Source organism: Gopherus flavomarginatus, chromosome 10 (assembly GCF_025201925.1).
Source record: "Gopherus flavomarginatus isolate rGopFla2 chromosome 10, rGopFla2.mat.asm, whole genome shotgun sequence".
Lineage (NCBI taxonomy): Eukaryota > Metazoa > Chordata > Testudines > Testudinidae > Gopherus > Gopherus flavomarginatus.
This window is the reverse complement of record NC_066626.1, coordinates 2237781-2260597: the sequence shown is the minus strand read 5'-3', so window position 1 is coordinate 2260597 and position 22817 is coordinate 2237781. Positions and strand designations below refer to the sequence as shown.

Below are 22817 nucleotides of genomic sequence, written 5' to 3'. Positions count from 1 at the left end.
AGCTCCTCCTCGTAGCGGGTGCGGGGAAGCTCCGGGGGTTCCTGGGGGTAATAGCAGGGATGGGGCGGCTCTGGCAGCTCCTCTTCGTAGCGGGCGCGGGGAAGCTCCGGGGGTTCCTCGGGGTAACAGCAGGGATGGGGCGGCTCTGGCAGCTCCTCCTCGTAGCGGGCGCGGGGAAGCTCCGGGGGTTTCTGGGGGTAACAGCAGAGATGGGGCGGCTCTGGCAGCTCCTCCTCGTAGCGGGCGCGGGGAAGCTCCGGGGGTTCCTGGGGGTAATAGCAGGGATGGGGCGGCTCCGGCAGCTCCTCCTCGTAGCGGGCGCGGGGAAGCTCTGGGGGTTCCTGGGGATAATAGCAGGGACTGGGCGGCTCCGGCAGCTCCTCCTCGTAGCAGGCGCGGGGAAGCTCCGGGGGTTCCTGGGGGTAACAGCAGGGACGGGGCGGCTCCGGCAGCTCCTCCTCGTAGCGGGCGCGGGGAAGCTCCGGGGGTTCCTGGGGGTAATAGCAGGGACGGGGCGGCTCCGGCAGCTCCTCCTCGTAGCGGGCGCGGGGAAGCTCCGGGGGTTCCTGGGGGTAACAGCAGGGACGGGACGGCTCCGGCAGCTCCTCCTCGTAGCGGGCACAGGGAAGCTCCGGGGGTTCCTGGGGGTAATGGCAGGGACGGGGCGGCTCTGGCAGCTCCTCCTCGTAGCGGGCGCGGGGAAGCTCCGGGGGTTCCTGGGGGTAACAGCAGGGATGGGGCGGCTCTGGCAGCTCCTCCTCGTAGCGGGAGCGGGGAAGCTCCGGGGGTTCCTGGGGGTAATAGCAGGGATGGGGCAGCTCTGGCAGCTCCTCCTCGTAGCGGGCACAGGGAAGCTCCGGGGGTTCCTGGGGGTAACAGCAGGGATGAGGCGGCTCCGGCAGCTCCTCCTCGTAGCGGGCGCGGGGAAGCTCCGGGGGTTCCTGGGGATAATAGCAGGGACGGGGCGGCTCCGGCAGCTCCTCCTCGTAGCGGGAGCGGGGAAGCTCCGGGGGTTCCTGGGGGTAACAGCAGGGATGAGGCGGCTCTGGCAGCTCCTCCTCGTAGCGGGCGCGGGGAAGCTCCTGGGGTTCCTGGGGGTAATAGCAGGGATGGGGCGGCTCCGGCAGCTCCTCCTCGTAGTGGGTGCGGGGAAGCTCCGGGGGTTCCTCGGGGTAACAGCAGGGACGGGGCGGCTCCGGCAGCTCCTCCTCGTAGCGGGCGCGGGGAAGCTCCGGGGGTTCCTGGGGATAATAGCAGGGACGGGGCGGCTCCGGCAGCTCCTCCTCGTAGCGGGAGCGGGGAAGCTCCGGGGGTTCCTGGGGGTAACAGCAGGGATGAGGCGGCTCTGGCAGCTCCTCCTCGTAGCGGGCGCGGGGAAGCTCCGGGGGTTCCTGGGGGTAACAGCAGGGACGGGGCGGCTCCGGCAGCTCCTCCTCGTAGCGGGCGCGGGGAAGCTCCGGGGGTTCCTCGGGGTAACAGCAGGGACGGGGCGGCTCCGGCAGCTCCTCCTCGTAGCGGGCGCGGGGAAGCTCCGCGGGTTCCTGGGGGTAACAGCAGGGATGGGGCGGCTCTGGCAGCTCCTCCTCGTAGCGGGCGCGGGGAAGCTCCGGGGGTTCCTCGGGGTAATAGCAGGGACGGGGCGGCTCCGGCAGCTCCTCCTCGTAGCGGGCGCGGGGAAGCTCCGGGGGTTCCTGGGGGTAACAGCAGGGATGGGGCGGCTCCGGCAGCTCCTCCTCGTAGCGGGCGCGGGGAAGCTCCGGGGGTTCCTGGGGGTAACAGCAGGGATGGGGCGGCTCCGGCAGCTCCTCCTCGTAGCGGGCACAGGGAAGCTCCGGGGGCTCCTGGGGGTAACAGCAGGGATGAGGCGGCTCTGGCAGCTCCTCCTCGTAGCGGGCGCGGGGAAGCTCCGGGGGTTCCTGGGGGTAACAGCAGGGACTGGGCGGCTCCGACAGCTCCTCCTCGTAGCGGGCGCGGGGAAGCTCCGGGGGTTCCTGGGGGTAATAGCAGGGACGGGGCGGCTCCGGCAGCTCCTCCTCGTAGCGGGCGCGGGGAAGCTCCGGGGGTTCCTGGGGGTAATAGCAGGGACGGGGCGGCTCCGGCAGCTCCTCCTCGTAGCGGGCGCGGGGAAGCTCCGGGGGTTCCTGGGGGTAACAGCAGGGACGGGACGGCTCCGGCAGCTCCTCCTCGTAGGGGGGGCGGGGAAGCTCCGGGGGTTCCTGGGGGTAACAGCAGGGATGGGGCGGCTCTGGCAGCTCCTCCTCGTAGCGGGCGCGGGGAAGCTCTGGGGGTTCCTCGGGGTAACAGCAGGGATGGGGCGGCTCCGGCAGCTCCTCCTCGTAGCGGGCGCGGGGAAGCTCCGGGGGTTCCTCGGGGTAATGGCAGGGACGGGGCGGCTCCGGCAGCTCCTCGTCGTAGCGGGCACAGGGAAGCTCCGGGGGTTCCTGGGGGTAATGGCAGGGACGGGGCGGCTCCGGCAGCTCCTCCTCGTAGCGGGCGCGGGGAAGCTCCGGGGGTTCCTGGGGGTAATAGCAGGGACGGGGCGGCTCCGGCAGCTCCTCCTCGTAGCGGGCGCGGGGAAGCTCCGGGGGTTCCTGGGGGTAACAGCAGGGACGGGACGGCTCCGGCAGCTCCTCCTCGTAGGGGGGGCGGGGAAGCTCCGGGGGTTCCTGGGGGTAACAGCAGGGATGGGGCGGCTCTGGCAGCTCCTCCTCGTAGCGGGCGCGGGGAAGCTCCGGGGGTTCCTCGGGGTAACAGCAGGGACGGGGCGGCTCCGGCAGCTCCTCCTCGTAGCGGGCGCGGGGAAGCTCCGCGGGTTCCTGGGGGTAACAGCAGGGATGGGGCGGCTCTGGCAGCTCCTCCTCGTAGCGGGCGCGGGGAAGCTCCGGGGGTTCCTCGGGGTAATAGCAGGGACGGGGCGGCTCCGGCAGCTCCTCCTCGTAGCGGGCGCGGGGAAGCTCCGGGGGTTCCTGGGGGTAACAGCAGGGATGGGGCGGCTCCGGCAGCTCCTCCTCGTAGCGGGCGCGGGGAAGCTCCGGGGGTTCCTGGGGGTAACAGCAGGGATGGGGCGGCTCCGGCAGCTCCTCCTCGTAGCGGGCACAGGGAAGCTCCGGGGGCTCCTGGGGGTAACAGCAGGGATGAGGCGGCTCTGGCAGCTCCTCCTCGTAGCGGGCGCGGGGAAGCTCCGGGGGTTCCTGGGGGTAACAGCAGGGACTGGGCGGCTCCGACAGCTCCTCCTCGTAGCGGGCGCGGGGAAGCTCCGGGGGTTCCTGGGGGTAATAGCAGGGACGGGGCGGCTCCGGCAGCTCCTCCTCGTAGCGGGCGCGGGGAAGCTCCGGGGGTTCCTGGGGGTAACAGCAGGGACGGGACGGCTCCGGCAGCTCCTCCTCGTAGGGGGGGCGGGGAAGCTCCGGGGGTTCCTGGGGGTAACAGCAGGGATGGGGCGGCTCTGGCAGCTCCTCCTCGTAGCGGGCGCGGGGAAGCTCTGGGGGTTCCTCGGGGTAACAGCAGGGATGGGGCGGCTCCGGCAGCTCCTCCTCGTAGCGGGCGCGGGGAAGCTCCGGGGGTTCCTCGGGGTAATGGCAGGGACGGGGCGGCTCCGGCAGCTCCTCCTCGTAGCGGGCACAGGGAAGCTCCGGGGGTTCCTGGGGGTAATGGCAGGGACGGGGCGGCTCCGGCAGCTCCTCCTCGTAGCGGGCGCGGGGAAGCTCCGGGGGTTCCTGGGGGTAATAGCAGGGACGGGGCGGCTCCGGCAGCTCCTCCTCGTAGCGGGCGCGGGGAAGCTCCGGGGGTTCCTGGGGGTAACAGCAGGGACGGGACGGCTCCGGCAGCTCCTCCTCGTAGGGGGGGCGGGGAAGCTCCGGGGGTTCCTGGGGGTAACAGCAGGGATGGGGCGGCTCTGGCAGCTCCTCCTCGTAGCGGGCGCGGGGAAGCTCTGGGGGTTCCTCGGGGTAACAGCAGGGATGGGGCGGCTCCGGCAGCTCCTCCTCGTAGCGGGCGCGGGGAAGCTCCGGGGGTTCCTCGGGGTAATGGCAGGGACGGGGCGGCTCCGGCAGCTCCTCCTCGTAGCGGGCACAGGGAAGCTCCGGGGGTTCCTGGGGGTAACAGCAGGGATGAGGCGGCTCCGGCAGCTCCTCCTCGTAGAGGGCGCGGGGAAGCTCCGGGGGTTCCTGGGGATAATAGCAGGGACGGGGCGGCTCCGGCAGCTCCTCCTCGTAGCGGGAGCGGGAAAGCTCTGGGGGTTCCTGGGGGTAACAGCAGGGATGAGGCGGCTCTGGCAGCTCCTCCTCATAGCGGGCGCGGGGAAGCTCCTGGGGTTCCTGGGGGTAATAGCAGGGATGGGGCGGCTCCGGCAGCTCCTCCTCGTAGCGGGCACAGGGAAGCTCCGGGGGTTCCTGGGGGTAACAGCAGGGATGGGGCGGCTCCAGCAGCTCCTCCTCGTAGCGGGCGCGGGGAAGCTCCGGGGGTTCCTCCCAGTGATGGGGGGGGGAATCTCCGGCGGCTCCTCCCAGTAACGGGTGCGGGGAAGCTCCGGCCAGTCAGGGCAACTGCCCTGGGCCCCAGCGGCTTCCCAGTCACGAGCTCCCTCTAGCAGGTCTGCTCCCGACGGCGGCTGGGCTCCAGCTGATCTCTGATGGCCGGCTTTTATCCTTCCGGGTCGCTGGCTGACCCTTTGAGGGGCGGGCTCACTGCCCTGTAGCCCCGCCTCCTTAGGTGTCCGGCGGGGCTCGACCCTCCCTGAGGGGGAGGGGAGCCACACCACCTCACTACACGTCCCATAATCTGAGAGCATCTGAGAACTGAACGAGCATCTCCGAAGACAGTAACTCTTCTGGAATAGTTTCAGCCCGAGATCAAACGTTTGCTCTGCAATAGTGTCTTTCAGGGTTGTTGCAAGTTTTCCCCTTTCAGATACAGACTGATCCAACTGAAGCACAGGAAGAATTCTAGGTGGGCAGGATGTAATTACCTGAGCTGGATTTCAACCAGACATACCTATTCTTCGGGAAAAACTCATGGAATATTTAATGAGCACAAGATGTGGTCAGGGCTCTCAATTTGAACTCTCCCCTGAAATCTGCAAGACATTTTAAAACCCAGCAATAGCTTTGCATGTGCCCAGTCCTGCAGAGTGCTGAATACCTACCACTCCCAGTGACTAAAGGCAGTCGAGGGTGCTCAGTATGCATGCAGCACCGGCAACATCAGGTCTTATACTGGGAAAATTCAAGTTCAAAATGCCATGTAATGATTATTTTTAAAAAATAAATTGAGCAAGACTATCTGACAGTTTCTATTAATTGGGGGGCGGCTGAGTGAGTATTGAAGAACATGTCAGCTTAACATTGCTGCCTGCTGCTGGGAGGCCAGTATTAGTATGGCAAACGTTAGCTGTGTACCTCCATAGAATGGTTACAGAGAGAGTGTTGCAACCTGGCCGTGTGAGTGCTAAGGGTCAGTCATCCCAAATGAATGACAGGTTCCTGCAGCCAATTGAGCTGAAATGCAGCCATACAACAGAATTCCCTCTCATTTTGTTGGGGATCATTTGGGCTTACAGTGTTAGTTCATATATTTTAAGGCCGGGAAGGGCCCAGATGATCATTGAGTCTGGCTGGAAAACAAGAATTCTATTTTGGGGAAATGTCCTTGTTTCAACATTTGTCTCAGTTCAACATCAGGCTGAAAAGGAGCCCTTTCCAAAACTATCTTGAGAAAAAGAGAGACCCACCCCACATCAGCTCACTGGGAGACCCCGGTTCAAGCCCCAATTCCCAATCAGCCAGAGCAGGGACTTGAATATGGATCTCTCACATCCCCAGCGCATGCTTTACCACAGTGGTTCCCAAACTGGGGTCTACGAGGGTACTCCAGCAGTTCCACAAGTCATGTCCGGGGCTGATCAGCTCCTCCCCCTCTCTCCCAGTGCCTCCTGCATGCCAGGGAACAGCTGTTCAGTGGCATGCAGGAGGCACTGGGAGGGAGCGGGAGGAGCAGGGATGGGAAATGCTGGGGGAGGGGGCAAAAAGAGGTGGGGTTGAGAAGGGGTAGAGGTGGAGTGGGGGCGGGAAGATGTGGAAGTGGAGGTGGGACCTTGGGGGAACGGGTGGAGGGGGGGTGGGGCCTGGAGCTGAGCGGGGGTTGAGCATCCCTGGGAAAATTAGAAGCCACCTTGGGGGTCCATGAAAATTTTAAAATCAAAATGGGCATCCTCGGGTTGCTGAAGTTTGAGAACCGCTGCCTTAACCCACTGGCTATTCTGCGATGCGCCCTACTTGCTGGTTTGGGCCAGAAATTCCATCCTGGACCTGAGAAACCTTACTGAAGAAAGTACTGAATCGCTACGTTGCTGTGAAAGCTTTCAATGAATCATCAATTTCTGATGAAAAATCTATTGTCAAAAGCTGCCCGACTAGCTGGAGGTCAAACCTCCTATGTAACACAGGCCAGAGAATTTCATCCACTAAGGCCTGCACTGAGCCCAGCTGCCACTGGTGGCAATGAAACAGGCCATTCAGATGCCGGGCAGGGATATTCAAGCCAGTGCTGTGAATTCCTGCAGGCTGGCCCTTTGTGGCCAGGAGCTAATGTCAAGCCTCTTTGGAAGAGCTTTGATCCCCTCCCCTGCAGCCGCCATGGCAACAGAATGTGGTGCTTTGACAAGATAAGACACAGAACATTCCAAAGGATTGCAGTGATAATTCCCCCAGATAAGCTCTCAGGAAGACACTCCTCCAGGTCTAACCTCATGCTTGTTTCAAGAATAAAAGAAAAAAAGCAACTGAAGTCATTCATCATATGAAGAAGCTGAATCAAATCCAAGGGTCACCAGTGATTCGGTCCCAGCTAAAAACGAGTGAATCATTTGTAACATTTTTTTTTCTGGACAGATTTGGCCTATTTCCACTAGCGGGAGTGACCGCCGCTGAACTGAGTGCTTGAATTGAAGCGAGTATCTTTTCACAATGTTTTCGTGTTCCGATGTGGTCGCACACACTGAGCACTCAAAATACAAGCTGTGTGGTTTGTGCAGCCGCCCTCCAGTTGGGTTGTTAGCAGGGAATGAACCCAGAACTTTTAGCTCCAAAGCATAAGCCTCCACCACTTGAGCTAAGAGGCCTAAACCCATTGCCTAGAAGGGTAGGGACACCTGAGTACCACTAAGGGAGAATCATTCCTTCAGAGCCCACCAGAGGATCGAAGCCCTGCCCATTTCATCCAGACCTGAGCTGTGGGGGTCTGACCTTCTTAGCTGGTGGTTGGGGACCAGGTGGCTCCCACGCTGCCTATCAGGACTGCTCCTGGAGCCTGCCTGCAGACTCAGGCAGATATTGCCATATCAGTTACACGTGGGTCACATTTTCAAGCTTGTTTTCCTCCACCATGAAGGTTAGAAACATGACAGCCGAGCTTCTGATGTTATCACATACACTCTAGGAGCTGGGGCCTGAGACGTGTTTATACTGCGTGTATATTAATCTGAACCCACAGAGGAGGAGCAGCTCCTGAGGAGCCAGGCAACTCCACAGGCTCATGTTTGGAATACTTGCATGATCTCCTGAGAGCGGCAGCTGATTTGGGCTTCTCATGTGGGCGGCGCTCAGTTCACAGATCGTGCACAGGAGCGTATTGTTCCTTTCCTTACATTGGAGCCCGGCGCAGAGGTGTCAGGCACTGGTTCCAGGTAGTCAGGCCTGGTGGTTGGAGTGCAGGTCAGAGCCGGACATAGGGTTGGGACCAGGCCAAGGGCAGTGCTGGAACCAGGATCCAGAGACAGGCCATGGGTCAGAACCAAGGTCAGAGTGCATAAGCAAGCCTAGTCAGTATCGTAGCTGGAGTCCAGATGCAGGCCAAAGAACTAAGCTGCATTCTGAGGGCCTGGGGGTCAGAAGGCAGATGCAGGGCTGGAGCAAGGTCAGAGTAGGGCAAAGAAAAGACTAAGGCAGGCTGGAACAGGGCTCAGGCAAGGCTGGGGCAGGAATGGGAACCGGATCTAGAGCAGGCTGGGAGCCTAGGGAATCTGTTACATCGCGAAGCAGCAGGAGGGTTCCTGCTGGGGTGGCAGCACTGCTGGAGGGGTGAGTCATGGCCGCTGAGTGAGCACCCCTGGTCTGGCTGCAGGTCGGCCTTCCAAGTAGGGTTGTCGGTGTCCGTTTTTTGACTAGAATGCCTTGTCGAAAAGGGACCCTGGCAACTCTGGTCAGCACTGCTGACCAGGCCATTAAAAGTCCAGTCAGCGGTGCAGCGGAGCTAAGGCAGGCTCCTGCTTCCTGTGGCTCAGCGCGGCTCCCAGGTGCAGTGATGTGTCCCTTCTCTGGCTTCTAGCCATAGGGGCAGCCAGGGGGCTCTGTGCGTTGCCCCCGCCAGAAGTGCCAGCTCCACAGCTCCCACTGGCAAGAACTGTGGCCAGTGGGAGCTGCGGGGGCGGCGCCTGCGGACAGGGCAGCGTGCAGGGCCACCTGGCCATGCCTCCACATAGGAGCCAGAGCGGGGACATGCCGCTGCTTCTGGGAGCTGCCTGAAGTAAGCACCACCTGGAGCCTGCACTCCTGATCCCCTCCTATATCCAACCCCCTGTCCCAGCCCTAGCCCTGATCCCCTTCCCGCACTCCGAAGCCCTCAGCCCCAGCCCCAAGCCCCCTCCTACACCCCTAATCCCTCATCCTCAGCCCCACACCAGAGCCCACACCCCCAGTTGGAGCCTGTACCCCCAACTCCCTAACCTTCTGCCCCAGCACGGAGCCCCCTCCCATACCATTTCTGGCCCCACCCTGGAGTCCTCACCCCCTCCCGCACCCCAACCCCCTGCCCCAGCCCAGTGAAAATGAGCGAGTGAGTGAGGGTGGGGAGAGCAAGCAACTGGGGGGGGGGGTGGAATGAGTGGGGGGGGCTCAAAAAAGGGGCGGCGCCTCAAAGGAGGGGCAGGAGCGGGGCAAGGGTGTTCAGTTTTGTGCAAGTAGAAAGTTGGCAACCCTACTTCCAAGAAGTGTTGTGTTTTTCCAGTGTGAGGACTGGGCATTAGATCATTAAGTGTTTGCACACTGTTTATTGCACGTGAAATATACTATGCCACATGCACTCAGTAACAGCACCTGGGTACTCTTTCTGATTATTCCAGAGAGCTCCTGCAATTCCAAGAAGCATAATGACAGGCATGCAGAAGCTAGGCACCAAAACACAATAGCCTTGTGTCAGTGACTGTGTCAAACTCAGAAGGGTAGAGTGCACTGTAATTAAAGTATATCACTTTAAAACGATGTGAAATGTCAGACGTGCCTTTGGTGCTGCCATAGTAATCCCAGGTGCTATTCCACACAGCAGAGATGTAAACTTCCACAAATTGTGTTTTCTATGACATCCTTAACAAAGGGCGCCTTGTAAAAGCTCTGCTTGGATGAGATTTAAACATTAGAGATAACCACTTTGCTATTTCTTCCTGGGATCAGAATAGTTCGTATTGCATATTAAAACACACTGCCTTTCTGTATCAGTGGGTTTGCTTTGCAATGCTTCATTGTGTTTCAAGGTCACAGTAAATCAAGCAGTTTGGTTGACTGCTCAGGAAAGAAACTAAGTGGAAAGAATATTTTTAATGAACGCTTGTGCCAAGTCAAAATTTGATTTTATTTTCCGATTGACAAGTTATGGGGAGGGTAAAAAGCTTTTTTTTTTTTAATAGATTTATTTCTGACTGCCCATTCTTTGCAATGCCTTCCTGAAAGCTTAATAATAAAATGTTTGCTCCTTAACAATTTTGTCCAAACACTGAGATCTCCCTTGGTTTCAAGGAGAACAGGATTATTTGCCTTCTGTGCTGTCTGCATACATCTGATAACACTAGGAAAAATTCTAAGCTGTCATACTAATCTACTTCAAAGGTAATTCCACTGAAATGAACAGAGTTGTTCCTGATTTAGACCAGTGTAAATAAGCAGAAATCAACACAAAGTTGTTAATGTAGGTAAATGCAGCTACAAAAAAAACAGAAGCAGCACAAAATCAAAGGTTTTGGTTTCACAAAAACAATGATAAGTATGGTCATTGGTTTCTTCATGATACAATAGTCTGAGTTATAAAAAGAAAGGACGGCTATTCAGGCACTGGTTCACTATTGCATTGTGCCAGTTTTATCCTGGTACACTTCCAGTGACTTTAATAGAATGACACTGACATAAGAATGGAATAGCACAGTAGCGAATGAAGCCCTTAGGGTGAAACTCTGGGTCCCATGAAGTCAATGGCATAACTCCTATTAACTTCAATAGGGCCAGGATGTTACCCTTAGAATTCAAAAGACTTCACCCATCATCAACAGTAAGACAAGGTCACATTTTGGGCCTGTACTTTTGGATGGTGCCCCTTTCGGTGTCATTTGGGTTGTTAAATTGATTTCTGTGTCCATAAGCCATTGTCTGCTTTATATCTCAACTTCATCATCTAGCAAATAAGGCAGATTTAAAGAGTGATAAATCCATAGTGCTAAAGTTTCTAAATGGGCAGTCTTGCAATTTCATGCATACAAAGCCCAATAACTGACCGAGCTATGTGTATGCATTTATTCAAACTGATAGACAAACAGCCTAACCCTTAGGTGTGGAAGGCATGGGATAGCTCAGTGGTTTGAGTATTGGCCTGCTAAACCCAGGGTTGTGAGCTTAATCCTTGAGGGGGCCATTTAGGGAACTGGGGCAAAAAATCTGTCAGGGGGTTGGACTAGATACCTCCTGAGGTCCCTTCCAACCCTCATATTCTATGACTTTCCCCATATGGGGCTCACCATCATGGATTCCAATGGCATTGAGACAATTTATACTGGCTAAGAAGCTAATCCTATAGTATTGGGATCCAACTCACTTTCACTCTGGCATGTACACTTGTTCATTCATAGATCCCACGCAAGAAGGGACCACTGTAATCATCAGCGGTTTGAGCATTGGCCTGTTAAACCCAGGGTTATGAGCTCAATCCCTGAGGGGGCCATTTAGGGATCTGGGGCAAAAATCTGTCTGGGGATTGGTCCTGCTTTGAGCAGGGGGTTGGACTAGATGACCTCCTGAGGTCCCTTCCAACCCTGATATTCTATGATTCTATCCAGACCTCCTGTATAACCTGTGCTTAATTTGTGCCAGGGCTTGCCAATGCTAAGTTCCAGTACCTCTAGGCTTGGCAGTTCATAGCCCCAGGACCTCTGGGATTGCCACATCAGTTATGAAAGTAAAACAATTTCTTGAGACTCAGCACCTAATTGCTTGAGCCCCGGCATCTCTTTCACTACAAATTAAGCCCTGTGTATAAGGCAGGCAAGAGAACAGCCCCAAATTAATTCCTGTGTGAACACTGTGGCTGGGAATTATTTTTTATTTAAATCAGAACAATCCACTGAACCAATTGCTTTGGACACAGGCCTCGTGAAAAGGATGAGATTATCTAGGCTTGGTCTACACTGGAGGGGGGGATCGATCTAAGTTAAGCAACTTCAGCAACATGAATAACATGGCTGAAGTCGATGTACTTAGATTTACTTACTGTGGTGTCTTCACTACAGTGAGTCGACTGCCACCTGTGCCTCTCGCTGAGCTGGAGTACAGGAGTCGACGGGAGAGCACTCAGGGATCGATTTATCGCATCTAGACTAGACACAATAAATTGATCCCCACTGAATCAATAGCTGCCTAGTAAACAAATAACGGAGAGAGCTTTTCTAATAGCATGCATGCATTAATGTAGCCCATATGTTATAATTCCTTCACTGTTCTGCTCCCTTATAGCCTGTAGCCAGCACTCTGCCTTTTTGCTTAGGTTAGAAAACAGCTTGCACTGTCAATTAAAACAGCGCAGTAACTAAACTATAGTATCATCTTCAGTGCTTTCAGATACAAATTTTGCAGTGGGCAGGTTTTTGATGGTGGTTAAGCACTTATTATCATCCTAAGGAAATTCTCTGCCTCCCCAAGTGCTGGACACAGCACTATGCTAAAAGCCCCAACTACACGTTGGGATGAGGAGATCTGTAGCCTATGGGCAGTGGAATTGGCACATCAACGACCCAAGAATCTTCCCCCATGCATCTGGGAGCATCTCAAAGTCAGCAGAAAGCGCCATCAATAATTGAGTGAGAAGACGAGCTGTTCTGAGCTTTCATGTGCACAGCCTCAGCATCCAATATTTATTTTCAGGCCTTAAATAATGTATCAGAAAACTCTTCTAACTGGATACATTAAAGCAAACAAATTCATGTCATGAAAAGTTAATTAGCAAGAGCATCTCTGAGGGAAAAAAAATCAACACCCCTCCCCATAAACAACACATTGCTCCCATTGCTCCCCTGTTTAGATTTCTGTTACATCATCACCAACTAATGAATGATTCATTTCCTGTTACCAATATAAATAGATTTCACTCTCCTTGCTGCACACTCAAAAATAACCCACTTTACCCTAACGTTTTCTTCAATACCAGTTAAATTAATACAGGGCAGAACATACTGTGTGACGGCAGCATTACCTAGTAGATGAGGCACTGCGTGGGAGTCAGAGGAGCTTGGGCTTATTCCTGGCTTGGCCATTCAATTACTTTGTCACATCCCCTTGCTGATTTCCAGTACCACTCTTCATTTGTCTTCTTGTCTTCTCTATTTAAACTATAAGTCTCTGTGGGGTGGGGTGGGGTGGGGGTGTCTTACTATGTGTTTGTACAGCACCTTGCACAATGGTGCCCTGATCTCAGTTTGGGCCTCTGAGTACTATTCTGATACAAAGAAGAAGAACTCCCAGTTTAAAAGCAAAGGAGAGGGTCCTGATTCTGATCATAGTTACACCAGTTTTGCAATAGAGTAGCTCTGTTTACTGCTACATTCCTGATTTGTAGCAGGCTATGTGAGATAACATGGTCCCGGACTCTGTTGATTGCTTCCGAAAAGTTAATTGAGTATCATTGTTAATGTTCAGTCTCTCTCCTACAGTGTTACACACAGCTGAGACCTGCTCCACTGGCCACCATTGGTCCACCAAATCTAGGAATCACATTATGATTTTAGGTGTATGTTTGTAAAACCTGCTCCACCTTATTGGGTAAAAGGCAATCTCTGGTACATTGGGACAGCATTTGACTGGACAGGATTATATCCATAAGCCTGTGATCTCCGGGTAGCAGTGGCTCTCAGATCTGACCACAAGCAATGAATTGGTGACTGCAGATTGCCCACACTATGCTCCTCCATGATGTAGAGAGCAGCCATTAGATTCAAGTCATGCTGTGGGTCTTTTCACTTGACTTGCTGGCTGACCTGTGAGAAGGAAGAGAGGGGAATGGGGGGGCAGGTAACCATGTTTCCTGATACAAGAGAAGGCTGCCAAGAAGAGCCACACTGGCTCCTCTCACCCTTCCATGGATAGAGGGGCAGATATAAGGAGTATTGGAGGCTGCAGCTGGTATGCATTCAGAATGAAATCCACCCTTGTGCAGAATGTCTCTGCCTGCTCTATTAACATAAGTTGTGCAGGTGGGAGTCCCCAGAAGGCCCTGTTGCACACAGTCTTACAAGCTCTTTCACTGAGCATGAGAGCAGTGACCATGCTTTGAAGTAATACTGTTGTTTTGGTAGTTTTTGATGTCGTCTCTTTGGGGAGCTGTTGCAAACAGCAGAAGAGTTTGTTCTCTGTCATGATCGCCCTAACTAGAGTCAGTTCTGGGGGCAGAATTGCTTCCAGGAAATCAGGCATTGGTATTTCTGTTGAAATTTCAGGAGGGGTTTGCCTACGTGCCGCTTGCAGTGGTGGATTAGCCATTGGGCCAGTTGATCCACTCGGCCAGCCCAGTGCTTCCCAGCAGCAGTGCTGGGTGACCAGGGGAAGCCCCTTCACCTCGAGTGCCAGGGAGGGGCAGAAGGGACGGGACTGCAGGCAGAAGGGGTGGGGAAGGGTCCCCACTTGCTCTGACCCAGGGTCCGACAAAACCATAATCTGCCTCTAGTTGCTCATGACCACCTCTGTTCAGTGACTGGTGTCTATGGTGTAAAATAAATCAACAGGTCACACTATGAACATACCCAGATTCCGTATAATTGGTTTCTCCTCCAATAGGAACTAGCCTGAAAAGCCCCAACATCTGCTGCTGCTCAGACCCTTCAGTGCTGCCTCCAAATACTTTTTCAGAGAATTGACATATTACACAATAACAACACAATAGCTAAAGACTGAAATGACAAGGGCTAGTTATTGAAGAGATTGTGGGCATTTTACCCAACGTATACATATCAGACAGGAAATTATTATACACAGTGTAGGGGATGGGGGGGGGAGCCCTTTATAGCTAACTCAACAGGATCAAAAACTAGTAAAGTGTGCATGAAATCTGCATGGTCAGCTCAGCCCAGGTGTTTCTTGCAACCTCCTTTTCTTCAACGAGCAGTCTCATTGGAATCAACAGGCACACTCGCCTGAGTAGGGGCTACAGGAATGAGCCAGTTGTTCAGTGCAGTAGTAGGATTTGAAGCCAGTCAGGTTAACCACACTCATTTACATCTCTGAGTCATACACAAATGTTTCTACTAGCCCTACTGCAGACACAAAACTGCAATCAGTGAAAACGTGGTTGAGTTAGAGAAGTGCCTGGAAGGGATTCCAGATGCTCCTGGGCATGTTTACACAGGCACTTCCAGCTTGCCTGTTTACAGATAAAACACATCTTCTGGGGCATATCTGGTGATGACGTTATTGCTCTGGTATTTGAAGCCACGTTGCCTTTGACAAAAGAAGGCACTGTGAAGCTGATGCAGGGCTGTGTACCAAGTTCACATGCTTGATCTTAGAACACACCGAAACTCATATGGCGTGAGAGCCATGTGAGACTTTCCACTGCAGGTGGGACTGCTCAGACAGTGCATTGGCATAAAACCAGCTTTGCAACCACCACATCCTAAGGCTTATCTATTGGCCTGGGCTTGACAGCCCAAGTGACAGCTGCCCTGAGGTATCGCTCCCTAATCTGGCAGCAGGAACTCCAAACTCTGTGGTACAAGAGTCCTCCCCATTGAGGTGAGCAGAGCTACTCCCGGGGACGAGCCTGCCATATTCTGTATTGGTATGTACAGAGCGCCAACAATACAGATGACTGAATTCAAGCAATGCTCTCCCAGGCGGAAGGGGCAGATTGTTTAAAACACTGCTATGAACAGGACAGAACAGGACAGGACAATGCAGCAATAACTAGCATAGAGGGAGGAACAGCATCACTCCATTCTTTGGGGCTTTGGGTAAAATTTTCCAAAGTGCCTAAATGCAATTTTCAAAAGGGGCTTCGGCTCTTAGATCATTTAGGTACTTTTGAAAATGTTACCCCTTGAAGTCAATGGCAAAACCAATCACTACAGTGGGAGCAGCCAGATTGGGATGGGAGTGGGGCGGGGGGGTGGATGGGAGAGGGCACATTTGTAGAAAGTTTTGCTCCAGGCAGGCTTCATATAAGGTTTCTGAGGTTGTTGCAAAAGTTTGTCTGGGGTCTAGTCTACACTAGAGAAGGTCTGCTGGTAGAGCTTGTGAAATGTGCTCTGACCAGTTGTAACGATGCTGGTTCTTGCGGGACCCAACTGTGAGTGCCAGTCCAGGACAAATTGCTTAAAGCAGGGCAGTTACAGCCCAAGGCTGGGGTTTTCCCACCTCTAGGGCAAACCAAACCAGCCAGACAGAGAGGACTTTGGTTTTACCCCACTGGTTAACCCCAAGTCTCACAAGCAATTCCCTTGGTTTACCTGTATCACCACCAGTGCCACTCATTATGGGGACAAATGGTTATGAAAACCAATACCCCAGTAAAAGAAAAAAGGTTCTCTTGATCCCAAAGGACCAAGCCCCAGACCCAGGTCAATATAGAAATCAGATCTTATCCACAAATCACACTGTTGCCATTCCTTTAGAATCTAAAATCTAAAGGTTCATTCATAAAGGGAAAAAGATAGAGATGAGGGCTAGAATTGGTTAAATGGAATCAATTACATACAGTAATGGCAAAGTTCTTGGTTCAGGCTTGTAGCAGTGATGGAGCAAACTGCAGGTTCAAATCAAGTCTCTGGAGAACATCCCCCGCTGGGATGGTCATCAGTCCCTTGTGCAGAGCTTCAGTTTGTAGCAAAGTCCCTCCAGAGGTAAGAAGCAGGACTGAAGACGAGATGGAGATGAGGCATCAGCCTTATATAGGCTTTTCCAGGTGTAAGAACACCTCTTTGTTCTTACGGTGGAAACTTACAGCAAAATGGAGTCTGGAGTCACATGGGCAAGTCCCTGCACACTTTGCTGAGTCACAAGGCGTATCTGCCTTCTCTCACTTCGGCAGCACATATACTAAAATTGGAACAATACAGAGAAGATTAGCATGGCCCTTGCGCAAGGATGACATGCATATTCGTGAAGCGTTCTCAATGGGTCAGCTGTATAGCTGATGGTCCTCAATGGGCCATCAAGCAGGCTATGCAGAGCTGACACCAACTTGTCTGGGGTGTCACCCAGAAGCAGAGCATAAGTTTGAAATACAGACAATATGAAGCCAATATTCATAACTTCAACTACAAAAATGATACACACATATAGACAGCAAACCATAACCTCTCCATAGACCCCTTACATGACAATCTTTATACAATATTATACAGTAGTCACAACAGTGATCTATACAGTTACAGATTATGTCAATAACGTCACACCAGTTTCTGGAATGAAATAAGCTATATCAGCAAAAGCACTTTTATACTGGTACAGCTGCATCTAACCAGGGCTTTCTCCAGCGTCAGAGCATGTCACTGCCATGATGTGTCCAGGTGTTTCACCATACCAATCCAGTCTTAAGAGAAGCAGCAAAGAGTCCTGTGGCACCTTACAGACTAACAGAAGTTAAGAGACTCAACCCACTGCCTGAGCCCCAGACCATCCACCTCTCCCAGGGGCTGGCAAAGGAACAAACCCAAATGAATCATCCCAAAGATGTCGTGAAGCCCTCTTCCTCAGAGGACTTCTGTAAAGCTGTGGGCCCAGCTGGGCTCTGGCTGGTGCAAAAGTACAGTCCCACCACAAGAGGATCCACACCAGCTCCTCCTTTCCTTCCAGGAGGGGTCACCAGGCAGCAATCAGCTGAGTGTTTGCTTTTAGCCAGCCCTTGTTCCAAGAACTGAGGGCTCAAGACCTGCTCTGCTCACTGGTCTGCCATCAAATGAGTTGGGTTTTTCCCTTTTAAGATCCTTCCTCCAATTCTGACATCTTTCAAAGGTGAAGCAGGGTGGTGCCCACATTAACTCATTAACTCTGTGTTGCCCAATGTGGGGTTTGTCTGCTCCACCACAGAGTGTCATTAAAAAAGTCACTGATATTATTATATTGGCAAGTTTCCGATGTAGATCTGGCCTAGAATAACAGAATGAGCACTGCTGCTCTCCCTGTGGTAGTTACAGACTGCTCTCGCCTCTGATTTAATGGGTAACCAAACTGCAGGCGATATAGGGTTTTGAGCACCACCCCCCTCTTCCCAGTCTCTCTCTTTTAACAGAGTGAAACAATAAGCCAGAGCAAGGTTCTTGAAACAGAGAAGTTTGCAGGAATGGGGCAGGATAAGAAAATAAAGTCCTTGTCTACAAATCCTTGGAATCCTCCCATTTGTTCCACTGACTCAATGGATCTGGGATCAGAGATACATAGATTCCAAGGCCAGAAGGAACCACTGTGACCATCCAGTCTGGCCTCCTGTATAGCACAGGCCAGAGACCTGCCTCACAATCCTTCCTAGAGCAGATCACTTAGAAAAACATCCAGTCTTGATTTAAAAATGGTCAGTGATGAAGAATCCACCACAACCCTTGGTAAATTGTTCAATGGTTAATTACTCTCACTTCAAAATCTATGCCTTATTTCCAGCCATTGGATCGTGTTAGACCTTTCTCTGACAGACTGAAAAGAACATTGTCAAATATTTGTCCCCCTTGTAGATACTTAGACTGTGATCAAGTCTCCTCTGAATGTTCTTTTTGTTAAGCTAAAGCATTTCAGCTCTATGAATCTCTCACTATCAGGCTTGGTTTCTAATCCTTCTAATCTCTGAACCCTCCCCAATGTATCATCATTCTTCTCGATCAGGTCTTTCATGATAAGTAATATGCCACCCCACAATACCATCTCGAGAGTCACTGTTTAGCCTGGAGCCACATTTTCAAATGAAGGAATATGAAATTCTTATTTTGTGTTGCAATAGCGCCTAGGAGCCCCAGGCATGGGCCAGGCCCTCAGGGTGCTAGGCACTGTACAAACACAGACCAAAGAGCTGACAATCTCAGCCAGAGGAAGTGGAGACCAGCGATCCTCAAAAAGAACTGGCTATGAGTATCTCTCTGTAACTATGTCGCCTGCATCCCTATTAACAAGCTTTGCTTCTTCACAACACACGTTTATTTTTATCTTCCTTCTCTTGGGCTTTTTCTCTTGCCAGCAGTGTAAATCAATGCCAGAGCTATAATCATTTCTGACTGCTCTGTATTTTAAAGGGAGCTCACCTCCCTGAGGGCATGTTACAAACTCACATCCTGCTCTAATTTCTTTTGAACTGGGACAAACAGGAAGGCATTGATTCTCCATCTCAAAGCCCAAGGGAGGTGGGGACAAACTCTTTGTTTTCAAGTATCAGAGGGTAGCCGTGTTAGTCTGGATCTGTAAAAGCAGCAAAGAATCCTGTGGCACCTTATAGACTAACAGACGTTTTAAAGACTCCAAAACGTCTGTTAGTCTATAAGGTGCCACAGGATTCTTTGCTGCTTTCTTTGTTTTCAGCAAGTGACAAGCTGTGGACTTCAGCAAAGCCAGCATTATGAGAGCAAGGCCTGAATGATGAAGCAACTGTCTGGGAGAAGACCTGTGGCAATTATATTAACCAGAGAGGGCAGGAAAGCTCAATCACTGGCTCCAGTGCCTGGGCTCATGGTCTGTCACTCACCTATTGGTTTGGTCCAACAAGGCCCTCGCCATAAAAGGAGAGCTGCAAAGGGTTTTGACAAAACTGGCCTTGTGCATTTTAGTCGCTGCTTTATGATGCATAAAGAAATCCTGAAAGGCTTGAGGTTTTCCTGTCTGTTTGCAGTGCTGAATACCCAATCCTCCAGCCATGGTGCCTGGGAGCTGTGGGTGCTCAGCACCTCTGAAAATCACGCCAAATGCATCAATTGAGGCACCCAAATTAGAGGCCACTTCTGCAAATGTCTGCTTCCCTCAGGGGAGTCACAGTGCAACAGCAAGGCAATCCTCGGAATCCAGGAGACAGATTCATGTCGCCCTCCCCGTTCAGTTCTTATCCAGTTCAGAATTGCCATGCTCCTCTTCCAAACTGTCTTCCCCTTAACTCTGACCTGTAATCCACCTTCTTTACCATTCACTGTACTCCTGCCCTCCTCTTTGCTCTATTCTCACAACCCTCCACAGTTCTTTTCTCTTCACCTTGCCCTGCACCTAATTTACCCCTGGACTGAGCTCAGTCCCACACCTAGGCCCCACTCCTACAGACACTTATGCACCTGCTGAATGGTAAATACTCCCATTCCAGTAAAGCTGAGAGGCTCCTGCTGAGGTCAGGGCCCCATTGTGCTAGGTGCTGAACGAACACATCATAAGAGACAGTCGCTACCTCAGAGAACTTACAGTCTCATACCTGTCTCCCTTCATTGACTTTGGTGACACTGCTGTTGTCTTGTTCCACAATAATCATATCAGACTATGAGGTAAGGACTCTGACAGAGTCCTTTGTGTCAGGCATCAGGCCCTGCAGCAGAGTAGCACTCCAGGCAACCTAAGGAGTGCAGCAGGCCTGTAGCAGGCTGCCCAACGGCTGCAGTGCCTGAGCGACTGGAAGGTTCAGTAGACCAGCTCTTAAGCCCAACAGCAGCAGTTCAGCAGCTGCTTTGAGCATTCACCTCATTCCCAGCCTTGTTCCACTCCTGCTCTGGCATTGATCCCAGCCTTGCCCCACCTTGTCTCCCTCTGGGGAAAACCAGGCCTGACCCTCAGATCCAACGCCTGACTGCTGACTCCAGCTCCAGCCCTTGGCTCTGATCCTTGGCTCTGGCTCTGACCACTGGGCCTGGGTTCTGCTCCAACCAACGGGCACAACCCCTCACGTCACGGTCCCTGGTGCTTTGTAAGGGCTCGATCCAAGGTGTCCAGTCTGAAACCTGGGCAGGTGTCAAAGCCTACTCCAGATACGACGCACAGCGTGGCTCAACCTGGGTCCCATTTCTACTGCTGCGCATTGCTGCAGTGTGTCCCACCCACAGTCTCACCAGCGTGGAGGTTGTTTTCTGAGATGCTTTGGTACTGATCAGAGGATCTTTTATCTTTTGACCATTTATTTCAGCTAATATTTTCCTTAACAAGGCATCGATATCCTTGACTGTGATCAGTCCTACCTGAGCTTCTGAGCTTCCACCTTGGCCAGATCATCAGCTTCCTCCCTCCTTTATATACCAGAAATCAGTTGAATGCCTTACTCCAATCCTCCGCACCTCCTTACTTTGGTGGTGCTCCCCCAGCATCAGACTGGTGTCAGCGATTGGAGGATCAGGTCTGTTGTATGAATGGTGGATTTATGTGGCAGATGTGAAAAGCATCTCTAGTGTCTGGGTTTCCATTAGTCACGTTGGTCTTTAGCTGAGCCCGATAAGTTATTAATTGGGTGGTGGTGCCAGTTGTCTCTCGGAGCACTGAGAAAGCTTTGCTCTGTCTGCTGGAACAGCTGTGCTGGCGCTGGCATTGTGTTCCAGGCCACAATGAAGTCAGGTGAAAGAGTTTACCAAAGCAAATAGACAGTTAGACATTCATTGGTGGGTATTTTCCACAGCTGGAGATATCTCTGACTGGAACACACAGGATGGGACAAGACTCCATTTTCAGTTCTTGCCTGCAATCGTTACTGGAACCAGCGTGACACAATTCCTCTCCCAGGAGCTCACAATGCTTCATTCTAGTTCATCGTTTTAGTTTGGTCAGAGGTACACACACAGTGGAGCTATTCTCCTCGAATATCGAAACCATCTCCCTCGTGCTCAGAAACTGCCAGCCAAATGTAACGGTATTCTTGCCACAATGACAAAACATAGACGACACGCACAGAGAGGCCCAGGCTAGACAGGATGGCAGAACCTCAGTTGTGCCCTAAGTGGCATCTGGCAGCACAAGAAGGATTCGGATTCAGAACAACAAACCAACTTCGCCCTCTATGTAGGAATAACACTCACTTCACAGCCCTGGTTATGATCTCACTGGAGCCATTTGTACTCCACTGAAATCAGCGGAGTTATTCCTAATTCTTATTCCTGTAAAGTGAGATCAGAATGCAGCCCTCACTTCACTTCTCGACTCCTATTCCATTTACATGGGTCAGAGGTGGCTGTGATTCTTAGGTACTCCTGGTCCATGGCACAGGTTCAGAGGTCTTGGAGTTCCAGTCCTTTTCTCTTCAGAGTCTTTCCATTGTATCCTCAGTCTTCCATGTCCCTTCTTGTTCTCCTCTTCCTCCCATGCTTTCTTTGCTGATCATTCTTCTCCTATTCTTATCACACGTCCAGCTCATCTCAAACATGTGCTCTCCAGCCTATGTATAATCAAGATTCTCAAGTTAATCTTCCCTCTAATTTCTTCCATGTTCACTCTGTCTGCCCTTTGTTTGCCTGCCATTCTCCTCAGTATATTATTTTCTGCTACTTGTATCTTCCTTTCTTCCATCTTTGTTAGAGCCACTGATTCCAAACTATAGAGCAGGCAGGGACAAAGACATGCAGCGTACACTTTTCTTTTCTTTTTGTTACTTAGTTGTTGGCCCCACAGTTCTCCCACCACCTTTTCCACTGCTGCCCATGCACACTCGGTTCTCCGCTCTTTTCAGTGATAGTAAGTACACACATTCTTTCTTCTGTGTCAGCTTCTCTCCTGAAGTTTCAATCAGCAGCTCTTGTTGCACCTTCCCAACTTACATAACTTCAGTTTTCTTTTCATTTGCCTTCAGAATGCAGCCCTGCAGATTTTAATTGTGGGATTGCATGAAATTCTTATACTGGGAAGGTTCTGCCTGCTCACATCCTGGGACTAATATGCAAGATTGCATTGGCCTGGTGGCATATGCTGGCAGTGAGGGACGCAGGCCCAGGCCCAAGCACTGCAGCCTGGTTTCAAGTAGCCCCTGGCTAGCGTGAGTCCTGCTTCCAGTGCCTGCAAAGCTTCCAAAATACAGAGGGAAAACATTGTAAATTACTGCAGACTTTCCCTGGCCTCCTCATGGGTTTGTGGGATGCAGTGGGTTGAAATTGATGGAGTTACACTCAGTATAGCCAAGAACTGAAGACTGGACAGCAGCAGCATTTTATGTGGGGAACAGATTTAATACATCTGAAGGAACTGTCCTGGTTCATATCTACAAATTGCTGAGCATAAGCAGTTCCTGGAACAGGAGTCGTCAGAACCAGAGCTACCACAGGTCATCAAGGATGGCTTTGCTTTTTCTGTGTGCTAAGGGTAGTTGGTGTGAAAGGTGACCATGGATGATACCTCCCCTTACATTGCCCTGGTGTCCATAGGAATCTCAGCCATTTATGTATCATAGAATCATAGAATATCAGAGATGGAAGGGACCTCAGGACGTCATCTAGTTCAACCCCCTGCTCAAAGCAGGACCAATTCCCAACTAAGTCATCCCAGCCAGGGTTTTGTCAAGCCTGACCTTAAAAACCTCTAAGGAAGGAGATTCCACCACCTCCCTAGGGAACCCATTCCAGTACTTCACCACTCTCCGAGCGAAAAAGTTTT

The 22817-nt window shown here is 52.4% G+C and overlaps 1 non-coding gene across 1 annotated transcript; it reads left to right on the top strand.

Annotated features, from left to right (window-relative positions):
• Nucleotides 1–16308: 16308 nt before the first annotated feature.
• On the top strand, nucleotides 16309–16417 carry LOC127030555 (U6 spliceosomal RNA). Its single transcript, XR_007768416.1, has one exon. It is a non-coding gene; the product is annotated as a U6 spliceosomal RNA (small nuclear RNA).
• The last annotated feature ends 6400 nt before the right edge of the window (nucleotides 16418–22817 follow it).